Below are 22,496 nucleotides of genomic sequence, written 5' to 3' on the forward strand. Positions count from 1 at the left end.
TCTGTAAAATTCAGATTTCGCTTTTAGCTTTTCATTGCTAAATTTGCTATATTCTCTTTCGCATGTGAACGAGAACCTGATTGGTGTACAAATATTTTCCTGAAACAGGTTCTAACACTAGAGCTGCACAATGGGCTATTGGCGACGGTCTGGGAAACATCCCTGAGGACGATCCGAAGACATGCCATCAAAATTTTGATCCTCTGCAGAAGAGATGGTACCCCCGCTTCAGTAGCCCGACGACCTGCACGTGAAGTCGAGTACTTTACGGTAGCACAGTTTAACGAGGACCAATACCGCACACCCTCGGTTCCAACGCAGACTGATTCGGTGATCTGATGGGGAACCGTGTCTTAACGATCTGGCCACTGCGGGACAAATCAGGTTCGCATTCGCATGACTAGAGAACAAAAGGACGAAAACCTGATTAGAACCAGTTTTTTTTTAGGATGAATATTTTCCACTAATATTCACCACCGATTATTTTAGCTAGCGGAAAAAATCTTGTCCAGTGTGAATGATGTTATAGTTTGAAATGTTGTTTTGAAAAGTAAATATGATTCATTCTGGTAATTGTTTCAAATTTAGACATTGTAAATTTATATTTAAAACAAAAACAGGTAAACGTACAAAAATTACTATTATGATATGCACTGAATTAATATTAATAAAAAAATAATGAAAAATACCGAAATCATGCAAAATAATTATATGCTTGCAAGTTCATATTCAAGAGACTTTTAAATCTTCTATATATCGATTCTAACAGGACAATATATTTATATATAAAAAAAAATTCCTTTCGCCTAGGATTCAAAAATTTTAAATTAAAATAAATTGAACGAAAATTACTTTTTAATTAATAGAGTATGCCTGGTACCCCGTAAAATTTTCATTACCTGTAACACGGTCTCTTCAAATAAGTTTTGGCACGGCTAATTTTATACTAAGAATTATATTAAAAAAAATAATAATAATAGCTTCTAAAAACCAGACCATTGTTTTTTATATTAGTTATTGCCTTAAGGAAGCAAAATTTTACTGAGAAAAATTTTAATTGAGAACAAAATTTTTTATTTCCCATGCAATAATATTGAGAATAAAAAATCATATTTTATTTCGAATATTGATGATCAAAATAGGCTACAAATGGTGTAGAGCAAAACTTTCTCTCTATCTATGGCAACACTTCGCGTCCCTTCACCATTACCGTGTGGATAGTCAAAGGAAAAGTACGTTAGTTTCTATCTTGAACTTTAAAGTTATTAAAAACTTTTAAGTTAAGAAATTGTATGCAACTAAAAGCTACATTTAACATATTTTTTTTAACGAAATTGTCGTTGAAATTTTAAAAAATGTTTTTGGCAATTAAATTTGAAAAATAATTAGAGTAAGGAAAGTATAGTACATTCCCATACAAATGAAAATCGATACCGCGTACTCTCTGTCTTTACGATCCCTGATCACAGTGGCCACCGCAGACAGTATAATGCTTGACTTCGGTGTTCTACTGGGAACCGTGTCTTTCCAATCAATCCACTGCAGTGTTTATGTCCAGCATGCTGGACATGACATAAACGCATAAAATACGAGTAAAAATTGTATGGGAAGCTAAGGCAGCATGGGATACTAATTAAAAAAAAATCTGTTTTAAAAATAGTAAATAAATAATTAAAGGGGCTGCAAATGTTTCTATGAACATTTGCTTACATTACATCAAAATTTGCTTACATTAAAAATACACTATTTTAAGAAAACTCAAGTTTAATATTTTTTTAATACAAAAAAAGGAAATTATATCAAGTTCTCCGTCCTGAATTCGAAGTATTTGTTATCGAATTGTCTACAGGTAAAGCAGAGCTCAGTTCTCCACCTACTGCAATCCATTGTGTGCTTTCATCAATATAGCGTGTAAATAATTGTAAGAGAAAGAAGTACGTTAGTTTCTGTCTTAATTTCCAAACAGATTTAAGCATTTTAAAGTTAGGAAACTTTATGGAACTGAAAACTAAAAAAACTAAACTCAGTGGCGCGACAGCCCATAGAGGTCCAAGGCCTACTGTGCCCATCTCAGTTTTCTTGACCTTAGGCTCTGGGCAGGAGGAACAGATGTTCCGGTCAGATGGTCAGCCGAACGCGGAACCCCCATACTTGGGAACTAAACACTGCAGTGTTTTGTTCCCAAGCATGCTTGGTACTTATTTATAAACCCACTGAAGGGAGGAAAGGCTGAGTCTACCTTGCTCTGCCCGAGGATCGAACCCAGGACCTGTGGCACGAGAGCGCGAAGCACTACTATTCAGCCACCGGGCATCGGATCTGAAGACTGGATTATTATAAATATAGTTCTGTAAGTGTTATGATTTTCATAATAAAAAATATAGTTGTCAATAATTTTTTTCTGATTTGATGATGGTTCTTTATAGGATGGGTTTCTACGTCCGATTGAGAATTTAAAAAAAAAACATGAAAGTTTTTTATTTTAATTTGAGGAATTTTTAAAATCGTTTTCTTTCTCGTAAGCATTCTTTATTTTAAGTTTTTTACTTTATAAATAATGATTTTTATTGATGCTTGAAAATTTCTTGATAAAAATTGTTGTCAAGAAACTTATTTTCAAATTTTAAATGATATAAAATTATGGGCTTATGTATACTTTTTTTTTTCATATTTTAATGTTTGAAGTAATATGATTCATAAAACATGTGAATATATAGTTCAAATAGGGATTTCATGTTATATTATCAAATTTAGTAAAACGATTTGGCAGGCATTAGGTTTTAACTCTAATAAGAAGATACATATTTGTTTTCTGTTTATTTGCAAATATTTTTCCCATGTGTTTTGGATGTTCCTTCTCTAAAAAAGCGAGATAAAATTTTGTTTTCGCTTACATAAGAAAGAATATCAAACACTTTTTATTTTCAAATGTAATAAGTCACAAAAGAAGGAACGTTACAATGCTACACGCTACATTAAAGACGTCTCCAATGACTGCTGATATAGAATTGCAGGTATTCATCTCACGCAACAGCGCCCCCTATAGTTTGTTGCGATCACGAATTCAGAGCCTTAGTGGCATAATAATGTCGATAAAATTTTATTTGCAGAAAGTTTTACACTGTTATTGATACACGATGGCAATAGCTTTCATGATCTGCCGAATCATGTTCTGCTATATATTTTATGATCTGTTTTAAATTTTTGATTTAAACTTTTTGAAGAAATACATATTTCTATGTTCCTAGTGTTTTTATGATTTCTATAATTTGAGCAGCAATTTGTTATCTTCGCCTAATTATGAATTATGTGAACTACTTATCCTACATGGGAAATGTCGTGACTTCGCTCAATGCTTTATCCATTATCGACAAATAAAATTGACTCTACTAAATGAATACAAACTGATAATTTTACTGTGTAAACCTAACTCAAAGTTATGAGAAATATAGCGTTAGACAAGAATAAAACTTTTCATCAGCATAAACATGACTGTGAATTCTATGTCATCAAAAGAGGGTTGTTTTAGAATTACAACAACCATGAACCTTATATTGTGGAATTTTCTTCAACTATCTATCATGTGGGCTAAAAATTCCCGAAAAGTAACCTTGTTTATGAACTTATAACAAAGGTTATATTTACCAAAATGAAAACTTGTTTAAATATTAAAAGAGTAAACAAAAAATTATCTTGTGTAAGAATAAGGTTTTTCACCAGTATGAACGAGATTGTGAATCTTTTGGCATCACTAGAATCCAGTTGTTTAGTCAGGATATTTTATTAAATTATAGCAAACTTTAATGTCATAGTAGAACTTTCTTCCAATTACAAATTGAATGAAACTAACATAAGTTAATACTTTATGTGAATCAACTGCAAATAATGGTTTTGCGGACGTCATATTTATCTGACTGAAGAAGTATTAAAGTATATGTATATATATTTTGTTTTCAAACTTAGATTTTATTTGTTTACACAAATTATAGATGAATTATATAGTGATGTGGCGAAAATATGGTTTTCTTCGGTGTACAAGAACTTTAATCCAGGATGTCATCCTCAGATTACTCTTCAATTATCTTAGCATAACTTTGGTGTTGTAGTAATATTGTTCATAGTTAAATATTGAGTCAAACTATCATAAGAATTAAAAACTAATGTAAAGCAACTGTGTTTGATCTTTAGGAAACATTTTGTATATTATTCAAATAAAAACTTTAAAATGCATTGCTGTAAATAGCATATAAATTTATAGTGACATTTTTATTAGAATAACTTTATAGTGTGAATTTTTTGATTATCATATGGAATTTGATTAGAATGAGGTTTTTCACCAGTATGAACAGGAGCGTGTCTTGTTGACATTCCATGACATCATCAACAGAGTTTGGTTGTTGTTTATAGATTAAAGCTACCAAATTTGACCTTTTTATAGTTAGAATTTTATCAATTGAGTAAAACTCTTTATGAACAAAAACTTAGTGTAAAGAAATTTTTTTTATATGTGATCCTGTAACAGACTTTATCAAAATAAAAATATTAAAAAGTTTTGAAATTTTTTTAAAACTTATTTTGATAAATCAAAACATTGCATTTATGTACTTGCTGACATGAGCTGTAAACAATTATAAAACTAAGCAAGGGTCAGATTTTTCACGAATATGGTACAGATGTTTTTAAATTATAGACTATTAAACTTTGTTATAGTTTAAGCTTTGTCTAAGTCAAATATGGAGCAAAACTATCATAGTTTAAAATTGCCTTGTTAGGCAAAAATTACTTTTATCTGTTATAGAATATTTCCATGATTAGTTAATTTTATTGTCTAATTTTAACCTACACTTGCATTTTTTTCTAGTATATGAAAACATAATAGAAATACTTTTAAGCATTCTATGACTTTTATTATTCTAGCAGTTTTTCTTATTTTTGACTCTTACAAAGTAATGTTCTCTAAATAAAAAATAGTCATGTGAACGCATCAGCATTTTAAAGTTCAGTTTCTTTCCTAAATAGAATCTTTATTGTTACAATACTTTTAATCAATTATAAATGATTCCTATATGAAAATTAACATTAGTTTGCAAAGTATAAATTATATGAGTAATATAATGTACCCATTGTGTGTGGTGTTTAAATTTTAAAACAATCCTTTGGATGTGCCAATTATATCTATCAATGAAACTGAATCGAACATTCTTTCTCAGATTTTCAAATTACTTAAGTTATATTAGTGAATACAAAATTGAGATAAATACAATGAACACAATGTTTGAGAGAGCTTAAATGAAATCTATCCTTTTAAACTGAAACAAAACAATTACTGTTAGTCTGAATACTCTATCTTGAGAAATTAAACAAAAGTTAAATAAAGTGAAAATTATACTGACTTTTATGTATATATGTAAAGTTCGAAAAGTAAAGAGAACACGGAAAAAATTGCAGAATAATGAAAAAAAGTATGAAAAATAATTAAATAGAAAAAAATTTCTTTTATTTTTATTACTTGACGTGTTCGATTCTATTTTGCTTTAATTTTTTTTGAGTTCTCATTCTATTGTATGGATATATTTTGCTTTGGCTCTATTGATACAATATTAGAAAACACTCCTTTTTGCGTATATTATCGTGTGAGCTAATAAAGAGATTACTCTTTTTTTCCGAATTTTTATTAAATTATTTATTTTTTAATTTAATTAAATTTTTTTTAATTCTCTTTTTTCATTATTCTGTGTTTTTTCCCATGTTTTCTCTTTTTTTTGAACTTATTTTATGAGTTCTATATGTGCTTGCAGCTTAAGAGCAGTAAATAAAACTTCTTGATTTTCTTTTTGTCTTTTTTGTATTTATTTATCGTACTATATATATAAGCAAACACACGCATATAAACCACCGAAATAATTATATATATATATATATGTGTGTGTGTGTTTCCTTTACTTGAAAACATTTTTTCTCTTACAGCTGGTATCTGAATAGTCGGAACAGACTGCATTATTTTGAAGCAATGGATTAGGTGAAAGGGAAAGTGATAATTTATTTAATTGAAAATTGCTACTATTCATGTCTATACATTTTGTGATAGGTATTTTATATTTGTTTATTTCTGAATGTTAATTTGCTTCAGTACATGGTTTTATTATTTTGCACTGTAAAAATTTTTCACACTTGTAACTGCTGAAACATTTTAAGGTTATAAAAATTGATAGTTGTTTGCATGCCAACAACTGCTTGCAAAATTTTAAGGATTTTAGTCATTAATTTACTTAAAGCTTCTTATATAAAGGCAGCATCCTGTAAAATTAAATATAGTTTTCTGAATGTCAAATTTTTAAACATTTGCATTTATAAATTTAAATGACCCATGAATTCTATATATGAATTCTATTTTGTTATAAATTAATGATGATTTATCAAGCATCAAAAAGTTGAACTGCATAAAAAACTCCTATTCTTATTAACATTGTTGTCTTTAAAAAGAATTTGTAAATATCACCGAAGTTAATTATTATTTTTAAATTATAAAATCAGGGATTTTGCTTACAGTCTTACTTATGCCAAGTATCATAAAAGGGATGTGTAAAATAAGTTATGTATTTCTAGGAGGTGTCATTATACAGTGTGAAAAGGGAAATTTGTCTGCATATACACTACTGTTCAAAAGTTTGCGAAAATTTTGAAATCTACAAAGAAAAGGTCTAAATTCATAGAACTGTGAAAAATCATTCAAATTGCATGAAAATTTTATATGTTCTAAAGTGAACCCTCTACAGTAAGTTACGTATGATCAAATTGCAATACTTTGTTTTTTACGATCTGAATCCAGCTTTTCATTATGGGTTGTTTTTATGGTGAAAAAATTTGTTAAGTTTGAACACTTGCCAAACTTGCAAAAATTTTTTTTTGTACTTTCTGTTAATAGAAAATAGTTATTTGAACTGTTCTATGTAAGCCCTCAAAATTTCAGATCGATTTGATTTTTTTTGACGAAGTTATAGAATTTTGAAGAACATGTGTACCTTTCTCGATTTTTGAGCATTCCACATATGCAGTCTTTCGGTCTATACATCTTCTACCAAAGAACTTTTTAATATTAATGTTTTCTATATTTTCAAATAATTAATATTTATTATAAAACAAATATTCTTATTCATTATTGTAATTATTAGTGTTTATATTTATTGCTTATATGTATTAGTTTTGTTGTGATATTTTTGCTTTACATTAAATTAAAATAAAAAGTTATAACAATAATTAAATAAATAATTCTAAAAAAATAATAACAATAGTATAAAAAATTTGCATTTTTACTAAACTATTTTATTTACAACAGGTCAAATATTTAACATATTCTTATTCGTATTTTGTAATTAAATAAATTATCATTTAAATCTTAGATTCCTCGAACCATCCACCTTTTGCTTTTATAGTAGCTTTACACAAACCATTAATCACTTCAAGTGATATAGATTTCCATTCCTGTTGTAAAATGTCTTATAACTGATTTAGATTCGAAATATCAGAGCATCGAATTTGTCGATCCAAATGATCCCATAAAAGTTCAATCGGGCTACAATCAGGACTCTGAGCTGGCCACGTCATAATTTTCAATCGACCTTCGTTTTCTGTTTTTTAAAAATAATTTTCGCATAATTTAGACGTGTGCTTGGGATCTGGCTCAAATACAAAATTTGGACCGACAACTTTTTCACCCGAAGGAATAGCATGACGTTGCAAAATAGAATGGTACTTTTTTTGGTCTATTATTCCATCTATTTTAATTAAATCTCCTACAGTATCCTTTCCAAAACATCCCCAAACCATTATGCTACCCCCTCCGTGTTTAACCGTTGGTCGAATGCAATTTGGTTGCATTTGTTCTCCTTCACGACGTCTTACAAACATGCGACGTTTGGTCCCAAAAATGTCAAATTTTGATTCATCAGTCCATAGTACACTTTTTCTATCTGTGATTGACCAATGCTGATGTTTGCGAGCCCATTCTAATCGTAGTATTTTATTTTTGGGTCTAAGAAGAGGTTTCTTTGCTGCGACACGTCCGAAAAAGCCAGCTTTACTCAAACGCCATTTTATTGTTGAAATTGAAACTTTTTCTGAACCTGGGAATAATTTACACTTCAGTTGTGCAGGTGTATCGAATCTATTTTTTAAACTTGTAACAATAATATTTCGATCATCTCGATTTGATGTAATCATGTCATCTTTAGCCTTCCGGAATGTGTATGATCAACGTAGAGTCCTGTTTCATTGAACCTTTTAATTGTAGAATGAATGCATGCTAATGAAACGTTTTCTAATGCAGCAATTTTGTCTATAGTGTGACCTACTTTTCTTAAAGATACTATAGCTGCACGTTTTTCAGTTGATGTTTCTTTTCTAGGAGACATATTTATAACGTTGCTTCAAATAAAATAATCTAATAGTAAAAAATTAGTCAATGAAATTTTATAGTACATTCCTCAAATTAACAATAAACATTGTTTCGTTTGCAAGAACAAACTAATTTTCGATGCAATGTGACTGTTCGGTCTTAAGCGAAACGCCTACTGTTGTAATTGTTTCAAACTAGTCAGTTGCTCTTGAGCTCTTGTTTGAGCCAGTCGTGTCTACCATTGCAATAGTGCAACAATTTTGGTTTGATTATTTACAATTGTTAAATAAAGTATTGTTTGTTAAACTTCTAGTATTCAATGAACCAGTGCATTGTGTACAATCGTGTACAGTGACATCTATGAGGTATTGTTTTAATTATATTCATAATAAATTCTTTGTAATAACAATAATTACAATAATGAATAAGAATATTTGTTTTATAATAAATATTAATTGTTTGACAATATAGAAAACATTAAAATTAAAAAGTTCGTTGGTAGAAGATCTATAGACCGAAAGACTGCATATATGGAATGCTCAAAAATCGAGAGACCGAAAGACTGCATATATGGAATGCTCAAAAATCGAGAAAAGTACACGTTTTTCAAAATTCTATAACTGCGTCAAAAAAACTCAAATCGATCTGAAATTTTGAGGGCTTACATAGAACAGTTCAAATAACTATTTTCCATTAACAGAAAGTACAAATTTTTTTTGTTGCAAGTTTGGCAAGTGTTCTAACTTAACAAATTTTTTCACAATGAAAACAACCCATGATGAAAAGCTGGATTCAGGCTGCAAAAAACATAGTATTGCAATTTGATAATATGTAACTAACTGTAGAGGGTTCACTTTAGAACATATCAAATTTTTAATGCAATTTGAATGATTTTTCGCAGTTCTATGAGCATTTGAATTTAGATCTTTTCTTTGTAGATTTCAAAATTTTTGCAAACTTTTGACTGATAGTGATGCAGGCAAATTTGTATCTAAACTTTGAATATATCTATTAATATCCTTTTATTTATTAGTAGCTGAAGGAAAAAATTGGACCTCCAAATTACATTATTGCTTTTCCTTGATGCAGGTGATTGATTTGCCTTTTAATTAAAAGTCTTGATAACCTAAGTGCGACTTTTTTGTTGTGAAATTTTTTGTTTTGCTTATCAATAGATAAAATAATTATTAATATCCACATTAATAGATTAAGTGTTAGAGAATTTATATTTAAATAGGATCCTGCGGACTGGAATGCTGAATTTCTTGCTTCGCCTCGGTCGCTTTGGACAAAAAGGTTCTTTCCATCCATTTTTCACCGTTTGCAATGTAAATTCTTTGCAGCTGATTTTAAATTGACCCAAATTTTAACAAACCATGGAAATTTTAAGAGATATTTATTTCGTTTCCATCTGCAGACCAGTGGAATTTGTGCTTGCAGTGATGCTGATGAAGATGCTGAACATATTCTTCTTCATTGTAGTCTGTATGCGAGTGCCCGAATGAATTTAAAGACTGATTTGAGACGTCTTTCTATTTGTTGGCCACCTGTCTTATCAGAACTGGTCAAAAGTATTGAAAGTCTTGCGGCCTTGCGGAATTTTGTTTTTAATATAAATTTGTAAATTTTTCTTCTTTTTGTTTTCTACTTACAACTGTAAGCCTCATGCTATGCTTTGTGGTGCATGAGGAGTTTTAAGTCGTTTAAATAAAATTAAAAAAAAAGAAAAAGATAGGATCCTGCTTTTAGTAAAAAGGGACCCAAAAAGTTGAAAGCTCTGGATTTATGAACTTGTAATTTTTAAAGTCTAGTGGAATCATTGAAAATGATTCCACTAGACTTTATGATTATTAACTTTATGTTATCTGGGGAATCAGCTCCCTGAACTTCTTGAGAAATTCCTTTTTATTGTTATTTTACATTTTGAAAATTTGTAGTGTTTTATATGTTATATTTTTTTGATCAATACAAATTTCTGTAACTGGCAGCACTTGCAAACCTTCAAATCTTTACAATGTTTTCATTAAAATGCATGTATTTTTCGATACTTTTCAGTTTTTTATTCAATTTTAATTAAAGATAGTCTAGTTCTCTATAATGTAGCTCCTCATATTTTTTCTACTTCAACTTAAAATTTTTTTTAGCATTACTATTATTATTATTTTTTTGTTTGTATTTTTGTATATTTTGCATTGGTATGTGTACGAAAATGTAAAAATTCTAGGAATGAGGTCCAAGTTTCAGTAGCCAACAGTTTTAAAATATTCTGATGTTTTTTTACCAGCTATGATTTTTTTAGGCACTTTGACAACCATGATTTGTAGACCCCTGTATTAACGTACATAATACTACTGCCATTAAAATCATACGAAATAAGAATTTAAAAACATGACGCTTAGTTTTTTTCTTAAGTGAAATGAGGTTAAAATATAAGCTTTCTAAAAAATCTGATTGAAATTTATAGATTTTTATGTGCTCCATGCTTTATGAGATTCTGTTATCCACTTTAAATTCTAGAATACGGCAATACTCAATCCTATTTTATTATTTTGTTTAAATAAAAAAATAAGAGATATTTTAGCTTCTTAAAAGCATTTTTTTTCCTTTTACTTAATAATTAAACAATTATGAATGATTTTTTTTTGGCATTAATATTAAGGCACAGCAGGCCATTCTCCTGTTCTAGTTAGTGTTAGTTCTTGCCACTTTAAAACTATATTGTATGTTATGATTATCATAATTTTTTCTTTTAAAATTTGCCAATTCTTCTTTATTATTTAATTTAAAAGAAATAAACATTACTAAGATTATTTTTAAATTAACTTTCTTTTTATTTAAGATTGATTTCAAAGTTCTGATTGTGTGGTTTTGGCTTAAAAAAATTTGAACACAATACATCGTGATGTTTTACGTACAATATAAAGTTTTTTACGTCTGCAGAATTAATTTTTTTTTGTCAGAGTTTCCTGATTTTTTTAAACTGTTTCAGGATTTTTAGTATACATGCTATTTAAACATCATCCCTTTTCTAACTTGCCCATTGTGGGATCACGTTATATCGCATGACAATGAAACAGATCAAGTGGTACCAATATGCATGTCATTATCTTACTATTTTTGCAGAAAATATAATGTTTTTGCATGACAATGACATAGTATTTAAAATTAAATTATTATAAAATGCAGAGTAACCCCCTGCATTTGTCTGGCAATGAACATGTTAAAATATTTTTTTAGTTAAAACAATGACAAAAATTCAATTTTTCGTGTTTAATTCGCAATTTTTAGTATTTTACAGATTATGTTTAAGTGCAAAATTATTGTACATTTTGCAGGTTATTGTATGCAATGATTCTGTTGCTATTGTACTTCCCAGGTTATTGTATAATTATTCTGCACCATTAATACTGAATTTTATATTAATTCTGTAGGTTTGACAAACCACATTCAAGAATTTAAAAATGAGAGACATTATAAATCACACCATAAAGTGAATGAAGTGCTGAACACACACAACTGAAGAAAAGGAAATTGTTTTAAAATTTGCTAGATCTGTTGACACATTAATAAAATGGGGTGAAACCCCTCGAACGATGTGATGAAAGTCTTAAATGCACCACATGTCAGATAATTCTTCAATTCAGCTTTCAAATTTGTGATAATTATGAAGAAGATAATATGCCAGTAACTTTCAGGCACTTAAAGTATGATTTATGCTGACATTTGAACAGTATTACTCATACTAAAAATCTGAAAATGGCTAAAAGTATGTAAGGCCAAATGGCAAAAGTTAGTAAGCTAACTGAAGAATCCATAGAAATGAGAAAATTAGCAGCAATTAATTGTGCTTCTGCAGTGTATTTATCGTACAAACATCGGTCTTCACACAGGGATTTTGAAACAATACTGGCAGAATTTTATAATAGTAGAGCAGAAGTTGGGTTGAAAAATCATTCAAAAGAGTTTTCTCGAACTTTTCTTCCACATATATATATTACGTTTTGCTAAAAAAAGTTGTAATTTTATTGTGAGCAATGAGCTTCCAATCGGAGTTAATTACAGATAAGATGACATCTAATAGAGGTAGTCTTCACATTATTGGTTTACGAATACTATTTGATATCAATCATGAATCCTTTTATAAGTCAATTTATGTGGAACATAATGCTGTCACTGATTTTACTGGTGATGGTCTATCATGCAGTATTTTAAACACACTCGAAAAATTTGGTCTTGAAACCACATATATTCGCCAGCATCTAATTGGCCGTGCAGTTGATGGTCAATACGTAAATCTTGATGTTAGAAAACATCTGTAAGATAAATTGGCAGAAAAAAATTAGTTGTTATGGGATTATTAAAATATGCAGAAAAGTTTGGTAATTTCATATGCAGAAAAGTTTGTTAATTTTTATAAACCAAAATTATTTAAAACAATAAAATTTTTTTCTTTTTGTGATGGCATTTTTAGAACATTCATCTGCTATCACAAAATATTGATGTCTGCTTATGAAAAAGTTCCAAGAGTTCCACAATAAGATTACACATTAAGAGATTCACTTATGAGTAGGGAAAAATTTTTCAATGTTTTAGCTTTGTCAGATGTTCGCTGTTGTCTTGGGTATGCAACAAGAAAAGTCCAAAATTCTGACTTGTTTTCTTGGTTGTTCACATTCGTCATCGAAAGTACATTTTCTTCCTTGACTATAACAAGAAAGTATCTTGAAGAATTATCAAAAATAGTTTCTAACACCAAAGAATTTGTTGATTTCTTAAATAATTTCCGAAAAGTTTATTTCCCAACTTAAGATCTGAAACAGAAATGTTTCCATTTGACCCTAAGATGATTGGTACTTTTCATGACGTGCCACTGCCGGAAAAATTTGTCAGTTCAAAAATTTTAAGAACTCTCAATTCCAATAAAGACTCCTCCTTATTATTGAAAAACAACTTTATTGCTTTTTCAAAGTATGTTATATGTCTTATTAGTCAGTGAGATTCATATTTTTCTGGAAAAGAAATCTAACAATAGAGAAGCTATAAGTGCTTTTGCAATCACAAAGCATTTATACTTATTATTTAATGATGAGTCTTTGCTATATCCACATACCAGGGAGGAGAAACCAAAGGATTAAATGAATATCCTTTTAATTCTATATTGGATAAAATTCCTTTTGTTTCAATTGATACAATTATGAGGGGAACTCTTTGATTTGAATTTTCTATATTTAATAAATGGATGTTTTCCAAATTACATTGCTATATATGTGTTGTATTTGTTCTCAAAATTTGCCATTCAAAACCACATTCTAAGAATTCAATAGTAATATACTACTCTTATTATTATTATTTTTTTTGCTTCTTCGCTTAACATACTAATTTCAGAAGCTATTTGTGAAAAGTGGGGCTCAATTATTGATGGTGTAAATAAACAGAAATTAAGATCTGAAGAAGGAAATAATGAGGATGTTGGAACAAATCATAAAATAAAATTTATTCAAATAAATGGACGACTAGCAGGATACAAAAATAACCGAAAGTTTATAAAAGCAGGCTTAATTGATATGCATGGAACCAATTGCTGTACATTTTTCGAATTTTCACAGAAATGAGATTATGAAAAATTTTGTAACTTCCAAAGTAATTAACAAAGTGAATACCAAAGTTAATTGTTTATCATGTTTCAAATGATTATAAAATGTTTTATATTACATATTGCTTAACTTTTATATTAATTTTTTTTACCTGATTTGTTTCTGTACCTGATATAACTACTAAAATAAAGCATAAAATCAGACTGTTTTAAACTGATACTTCATATACCGTTATCTTGTTCACAAATTTATTATTTTTATCCATTCTTAGCTATTTTATAAGTTCTTCCTTTGTGCAGGTACTAGGTAACCTTTCTTTATGCTCTAGTAAGCATTTTTGTCTGCACGCCTATACACTTATAATTTTTCTTTATTATTGAAAATTATTTCCTATACAAATTTAAACTTATGTTATGGAACTAAAAAAGAAAAAAATTTTGTACAGATTTATTCTATGCATGTAGGGACCTTTTCTATAAGCACTAAGTGCTTCTGTTATTATAAATTGGTCACACATATGTTTATAACCGTAAAAAATTCTGTCACAGGGAATTATATTTAGATGTTTGTGTGCATTTTAAAGGTGATTTTTTTTGTAAGTAAAGTATCACTTATAATTTTATTCCATTAAGCCTTTCAGATGTGACTCACGGTATGTCCTTTATAATGTTCGACACCTAATGTATTGTTACTACTTTTATTTTTTATTTGCATTTATATTTAAATAATCTAGACTTTTTCAGTGATAAATCCAGGTTTTTAATTTTTTGGTTCTTATTTTTGAGGGTACAAACATTTTTGTGAAAAATGGAAATTAATTTTGTGAAAACGTCATAATAGTACATGAAAAACATTCTGTTTCAGCAATCACTATATCTTATACCAAAAATATTTCATTTTTATTAAGTGAAACTGTTCAAAGGGGTCATTTTTATAAATTTGAATTCCGGGAAGGGACCATTTTTACAAATTAGAATCTTTGGTTGTTTTTTTAGAATTTGAATTTTGAGAAAGGGCCTTATTTATAACTTAAATTTTCTAATGGGGCAATAAATTACCTCAATTTTTGCTCGATTTGATATCATACCCCTGATTTTAAATCATACACTCTGTATTCCTGATAAGATAATCACAGTTCAAAAGAGAAATATTTGTTCAAGACTGAATTAAAAGGGAGAGAAATTATTTTGATTTCATTTACAGGTTCTCAAACGTTTTTGTTCCCTACAAGAAGGCTTTTGAAATTTAAAAAAATAAAACTTATTTTTATCTAAATTTTTTGAAAATTTATTATAAATTTACAATGCCTAATATTGTACTTTGATGTTAAAAAATATTTTATGTGTTTTGAGTTTAAATTTTATAAATATGAAAAAACAACAACTAAAGTTTTGGTCTTGTTACTATCTTTTGAAAATGAAACACTGCATTTATTACAGCATAATGCAATTTTTGACAATGATACAACTAACCTATTTTATCCATTATCATCTTTTGCATAAAGTCATTTTATTAACTATATGTTTAAGAAATGTTGAAAACAAATTGATTTTTCTTGGTATATATATATATATATATATATATATATATATATATATATATATATATATATATATATATACTATATATATATATATATTATATACTATATATATATATATATATACTACTATATATATATATATATATATATATATATATATATATATATATATATATACTATATATATATATATATATATATATATATATATATATACTATATATATTATATATATATATATATATATATATACTATATATATATATATATATATATATACTATATATATATATATATATATATATATATATATATACTATATATATATATATATATATATATATATATATATATATATATATATATATATATATACTATATATATATATATATATATATATATACTATATATATATATATATATATATATATACTATATATATATATATATACTATATATATATATATATATATATATATATATATATATATATATATATATATATATATATATATCTATATATATATATATACTATATATACATATATATATATACATATATATATATATACTATATATATATATATATATATATATACATATATATATATATACTATATATATATATATATATATATACTATATATATATATATATATATATATATATATATATACTATATATATATATATATATACTATATATATATATATATATATATATATATACTATATATATATATATATATATATATATATATGTATATATATATATATATATATATAATTACAAACTTTAAATTATCCTGTATAATATTATTACCTTGCGGGCATCCATTTTCGGGCCCACCCAAGGTAACTAACAAATTAGACGAGCTTCAGTATTGCAGTAAGAACGTACCATAAGATATCACTTTATTTATGCTTCTATTTTCATATTTTGTAATCTGGCAATCTTATTACGAAAATATTTTAAATCATTCTTGAAAGATTCCGGTACGCGTAAGTTCATTTTATTCACTCCTTACTATGTAGGTTTCCTTTCGTGTACTGTTCTCTAATCTCTTTAAATTTTAATTTCTGTTTTTTTGTCTGATATATTTGTTTGTTTTTTCGTATATATTTTTTACTTAATGTGCTCTAATTTTGTTTAAATTTTTTTTGAGTGCTCCTCACACTATTGTATTGATATATTTTGCTTTGGCTATATTAAACCAATATTAGAAAGCACTCCTTTTTGCGGATATAATCGTGTGGGCTGATGAAGAGATTATATCTTTTCTTTGTTTTGATTTCCAGATTTTTAATTTTCTTTTTTTTTTGATATCAGAAATTATATTTTAAATACTTTTGAAAAATTATTTTTAATAATTTTCTTCTCTTGTTAATTATTTTTTATTATTTTCCATATTTTCTTAATAGAACTTATTAATTTTCTTCTTTTTTCTCTTTGTTTTTGTGCTATATATATATATGTATATATATATATATCTGGGTTGGCAGGTTTTTGACATATGACAGTTTTTGACGGTTTAAACCATGGTTTAAACTGTCACGTCAAAAACCTCACTGTCAAAAATGTCACAAATGTCAAAAACCTATATTCATATGTGAAATTTAATTAATACATAAAATTTATATATTTTTTATAAAGGATAGTGTTTCTAAACATGTTCTAGAAAAAATAAATTTAAAATTTTTTGATTCACTTATATTTTGAATAGTAACCAATGTGCATATAGGAGCAATGTGTAATATAGGAGCAAATGAACTAGACTATTGAATTTTGAATTAAATTTCTACTTCCATCATTTTCGTTATGTAGTGTGATGCATGTTCTAATTTTTAAAATTATGTATTTAATTAGGATAATTAAAAAATTTCAATAATAATTTGTTTAAATATTTCATGGATCAGTGACTGTAATGTTCTTCTGTTTAGTTTGACTTTTGTGATTAGTTGTTAGTTTTTCAGAAAAATCAGTAATTCTGAATTTTAAATCTTCAATTTTTTTAAATTCATAGTTAACATAAGACAATACAAATTTAAGTGCTTTCTGTTAAATACACAGAGTAGTTAGTGTCCATTTACAGTATATTCAGCCTATTCATTTACTATGCTGAAAATTTAGTTTATCCAAATACTTGTGAATTTCATTTTGCTGAATACTATATAGTTTTGTTGAATATCTAAATATTCAGCTGTTGAATAATTACTTCTTGCTTTCAACATATATATTATTTGTATTCTTAATACAAGTGACGAAAAAAAATTAAGAGATAAAAATTGTTTTAAAATGATAAGTGTAATAATTATAAATAAATACAATAAACAATATGAATTATATTTATCATTATTCATAAATATAACTACTTTTAAATTCAAATTAACATACTGGACAGTAAAGATATTTGGTAAAACATTAAAAAAATTTTTTATACACTTGTATCAAGTTTGTATTTCTACAACATAACTTTCAAGTTCCTTATAAATATTAGTTATATGTTCCTTATATGTCAAAAATGCATAGTAATAAACTTTTAATTTTCTTAAATATCAAAAAAAAAAAACTTTTTTCCAAAATATAAATATTTAAACAATTTTTGTGCAAAATTTTTCTGCACATGCATTTGAATATAAATTTCTGAGATCTTAAATTTGTTATTTTACCTTATTTTAATTAAAAAATATTTTAAAACCTGCTGATTACCTATAGTATAATTAAATTTCAATATAATGCATGGCAACTGTTGGTAGTTTTGAAGGTTTATATAATTTCTTTTCAAACTTCAGTTTTTGACGGGTTTTTGACAGTTTAAACCAGTATTATACCCTTGTCATGTCAAAAACCCAACCCTGATATATATATATATATATATATATATATATATATATATATATATATATATATATATATATATATATATATAATGTTTCTATAATATAAAATGTTTTGTGAAAAGCAGGGCTGGTCTAATTCAAATAACTTGATTTAAGTCATGATTTAAATTGCAATTTGAAAACGCAATTGATTTTTTTCAAAGAGTATTTAGTATTTGGTTAATATGTTAATTGCAATGGCATGAAAGGATACCTGGATTTGTAAAATGATCAACTGTCCTTGAAAAGCAAATTACGGAATGTGCAGCACACTACGAAATAACAAATGAGAAGAAGTTATACTTGTTAACGATCTATTCCAATCACCATCTGGATCCCTAGTATCATATGACCGTTTGAATTGGAAATATTTTAAAAAAAAAAAATCTTTCTTGAGCTTTTTATATTTATAAAAATTTCAGTACAAAATATAAGATTTATATCTGACAACATCTTATCTTTCACTCTCTCATTTTTTTTATCATTTATTTGTTATTATTTTTTCTATTACTTTTGACATCAAGTCAAATGCAAGCTTACAAAATGAAGATTACACGGGAGATACATTTTTTTATGCAGCGATGGACAAATAGTTATCATTTAAATTAAGAAAAGCTGAAAAAATTGCATTATGCATTTAAAGTTTAATAACTTTTACGCAAATTGGAATTTTGAAATATAAAAGAAACTCACGTTAAGTTCATAAATGAAAACGACCCTCTTAACTTGCTGAAATTCAAATCTGTGATTGCATTTCTAATGACTGCAGAGCAGTGCACATATTATATTTTTTGAAAAGAAAAATTGCCTAAAATCACCTAAAATTGCATTAACTATCAAACAAATTTAAAAAAAAAGGCTTTTGTTAAGCTTGTTAAAAGACTTTTGTTGTTTTGTTAGACAAACACGGCTCTTTCAGCTTATTAAATTTCAAACCTGTAGTTTTATTTCTGTGGCATGCAAAGCAACTAGCATGGTGTTTTTTGCTGGAAGTTTAACAGTTAATAATTTTGTAATTATTTATCGAGTGTAATTTTTTAAATTCATGTTACTCGTACATTTTTCTACATACTTTCATAATATCTAATTTATAAGTAGTTAGTTATAAGTTATAATTTTTGTGTAGTAAAATAAAATTTAATATCAAGTTTAACACTCAGAATAGTGTCAGAGGGTCTAAAAAAAGGAGCTATTAGTAAGGTTATGATTTTTTTTCATATCTGAATTTCATTTTGAAGGTTTTATGCAGGGAAATAATGTTAGAGAATAATACAAGTAAATTATTATTTGAAAAAAAAATAAATTCTAAATGTCGATTAAAGTTATGGGGCACTTTTAAATTATAATTTTCTAGGTTAGCTATATAATAATTGGTTTTGCTATTTAACAAATATTTCAATTATCTCAATTTAGTTTTATATTTGTTTAAATGCAAATATTTCTAAAATTTATCAAATATGTAGTTTGTGCATATGAATAATGAAGAAAAAATTGTTCTACCAAGAGTAATATAGAAAAATTGATTTTCTTATTTTTTATATTTCCTGATTTGAGCTAATTTATTCTGCATTTGATATCTAACAAATCGGGTCTTGGGTTTTGTTTCATGAAAATATTAAGCTTAACAGAGCTTCAACTGGCATATGTGAGAAATGGAAAAAAAAATAAAAATAAAAATCTGATTTAAATCATAAAAATCCGATTTAAAATAAAAAAAATTCCAATTTTTTTTTTATATCCTGATTTTTTCTAACCTTGGTAAAAAAAAAAGAAAAAATGGAATTTTTGATCCTATTGTTACTTTTTCCATTGATGTTATATTCCTCTTAATCCGAAAGATCTTCAGCTTTAACTGTGACTAAAAATATCTTTACTGCCCCCAAGTATTTTTTCCTTAAAATATTTTAAATGTACTTATATGTTTTAACTGAACAGAATGTTTATGTATAGTGTGCCTGTGTGTGTTAATTAACTGTTGCTTTATAATTTTGATTAATTTTTGTCTTTTTTTTCTAATTCCACATTTTTTCAAACATATACTTTAACTGCAGAAAAATATAAGCTATAATTTTTTACTGATCAAACAATTGTGAACAATGTTTCTAATCCTATTAATTTTCATCAAAAGACTTGAAAGAGTTATTTTTAATTAAACCAGTAGAGAGAAAATAATATGCTCGGTATTTATTTATAATATATCTGTTCTAGTATGCAATTTCTCTTATTTATTAATTATAATCTCTTGACTTCAGCTTTTTTTCAATTAGTTGTTTTTTAGTTAATTTCTCATTTCAGTAGTTATTCTACATAAAAATTGTTTTCTTTATCTATGCTTTTATGTTATTTCTCATCATAATGGGACCTATGATAATCTTAACAAAATTAGTTAAGTTAAATAAAAATGATCTTCATTTTTAATATTTGTTATTTTTTAAACTACCAAGATATCCAAAAATCAATATTACTAAACTCTGCACTTTGTTGAACTGAAGACTGTTTCATAGAAAATTGCGTTGGAATTATAATGTGCACTAGATGAATCATGGCATTTATTTTGTATTCAAGAAAATAAATAATTTTTCTACTCAGGGAAACTATTACTTCTAAAAAATGCAGTTTGAATTTTAAATTTTTTCGATCAGCAATATTAAATCCATACAATTTGTAATATTTAAAGAAAACTAAAGGAAAAACAACTCTTATATAGATTATATTATTTTGATATTTAACATTATGGATATATATGATCATTAAATCTAGTCATAACTATTTGTGTGGCATCAATTTATAAAAAAGGCATCTCGAATTTTATAATCAGGGAAACTATTACTTGCTAAAATGAAGTTTGAATTTTAAATTTTTTGGATCAGCAATATTAAATCTATACAATTTGCAATATTAAAAGAAAACTAAAGAAAAAAGCTTTTATTAAACATCAATTCACTAGTACATAAGGCAAGCTGCTCGATTCTATCTTGAAGTACCTTTTGATAGATGAAGGTTGGCATTGTCTAATGGTCTCTCTCCGCAGAACAATCAACTCTTAAATAGAATAATTCTGATATTATTTGTTCATTGTAAATATATTTGTTCATTTAATGTAGTCATAACTATTTGTGTGGCATCAATTTATTAAAAAGACATTTCGAATTTTATTTTTAGATATATTCATAACAATATTTATTTTTAAAAGAATGTTAATTTTATCATACAGCTTTTTAAGAACGTCTGTGAAGTAATCTAAGGAGCATTGAATGAAATTATGCTTTTATGAAGATGTTTTAAAAAATTGATTTTACTGTTGGTGCAAATTTTGTTTCTGTAGTTTCATTAAAGACATGAATTCTTTTAATTCATATTACCTAAATAAAAACATGATATTAATGTTGTAATTTCTTTTTAACTCAGCAGAAGAATAATTCAGTAAAAGTAATGTATGTTACAAATAATAGTTCTTATCTTTAAAATTAATATATTCTTTGCTTTTTCATGACATTTGTAATTTAATGCAAAATTTCTTTGTTTCTTCGGTTATAATATTAATAGTTTAAAAGGGTAATTTTTTTGTTGTAAAATCTCGTTTTTTTCCAACTCTGCCCATATCTTTGTCTTAGATTTTTTTGCATGTAATATTTCTTCTACAGTCCATAATAACTAATACACACTATTTTTTTAACAATGGGATTTCATTATACTGTATTAATTTATGACAGGTAAGCACTGCAGTTTGTGAAGCAGCTTCAGGAAGGAAGATCCACAAAATCAAAATATGGTGGATTTTCATTACAACAGAGTGAACAGAGTCTTTTGTATTATGTAATAATATGTAATAAACCTTTTCAAACCTTTCAAGTTCTGCCAATTCTTACATTCATATTTTTTTGTGATTATTTTTTACTCATCAAACACCCATACTATCGGGTATTCTGGGTATTTCTCAGCATTACAATAGACTTATTCCTTAATTGTAGTTTCTTTCTCAACTTTTTAAATATAAGCAATATTGTCATAAATCTTAGGATGAGAAAACTTGGCATTTTATAACAAATTTATCGAGACAAAAAAAATTAAGATTTGTGGATGG

The 22,496-nt window shown here is 26.6% G+C and overlaps 1 long non-coding RNA gene across 1 annotated transcript; it reads left to right on the plus strand.

Moving 5' to 3' along the window:
• Positions 1 to 2,969: 2,969 nt before the first annotated feature.
• LOC147809623 (uncharacterized) lies at positions 2,970 to 22,264 on the plus strand. The gene is made up of 2 exons (XR_015433820.1): positions 2,970 to 6,088; positions 22,126 to 22,264. It is a non-coding gene; the product is annotated as an uncharacterized LOC147809623 (long non-coding RNA).
• The last annotated feature ends 232 nt before the right edge of the window (positions 22,265 to 22,496 follow it).

The sequence above is a fragment of the Parasteatoda tepidariorum genome, chromosome 5 (genome assembly GCF_982258835.1).
Source record: "Parasteatoda tepidariorum strain Cologne lab strain chromosome 5, Ptep-v5.0, whole genome shotgun sequence".
NCBI lineage: Eukaryota > Metazoa > Arthropoda > Arachnida > Araneae > Theridiidae > Parasteatoda > Parasteatoda tepidariorum.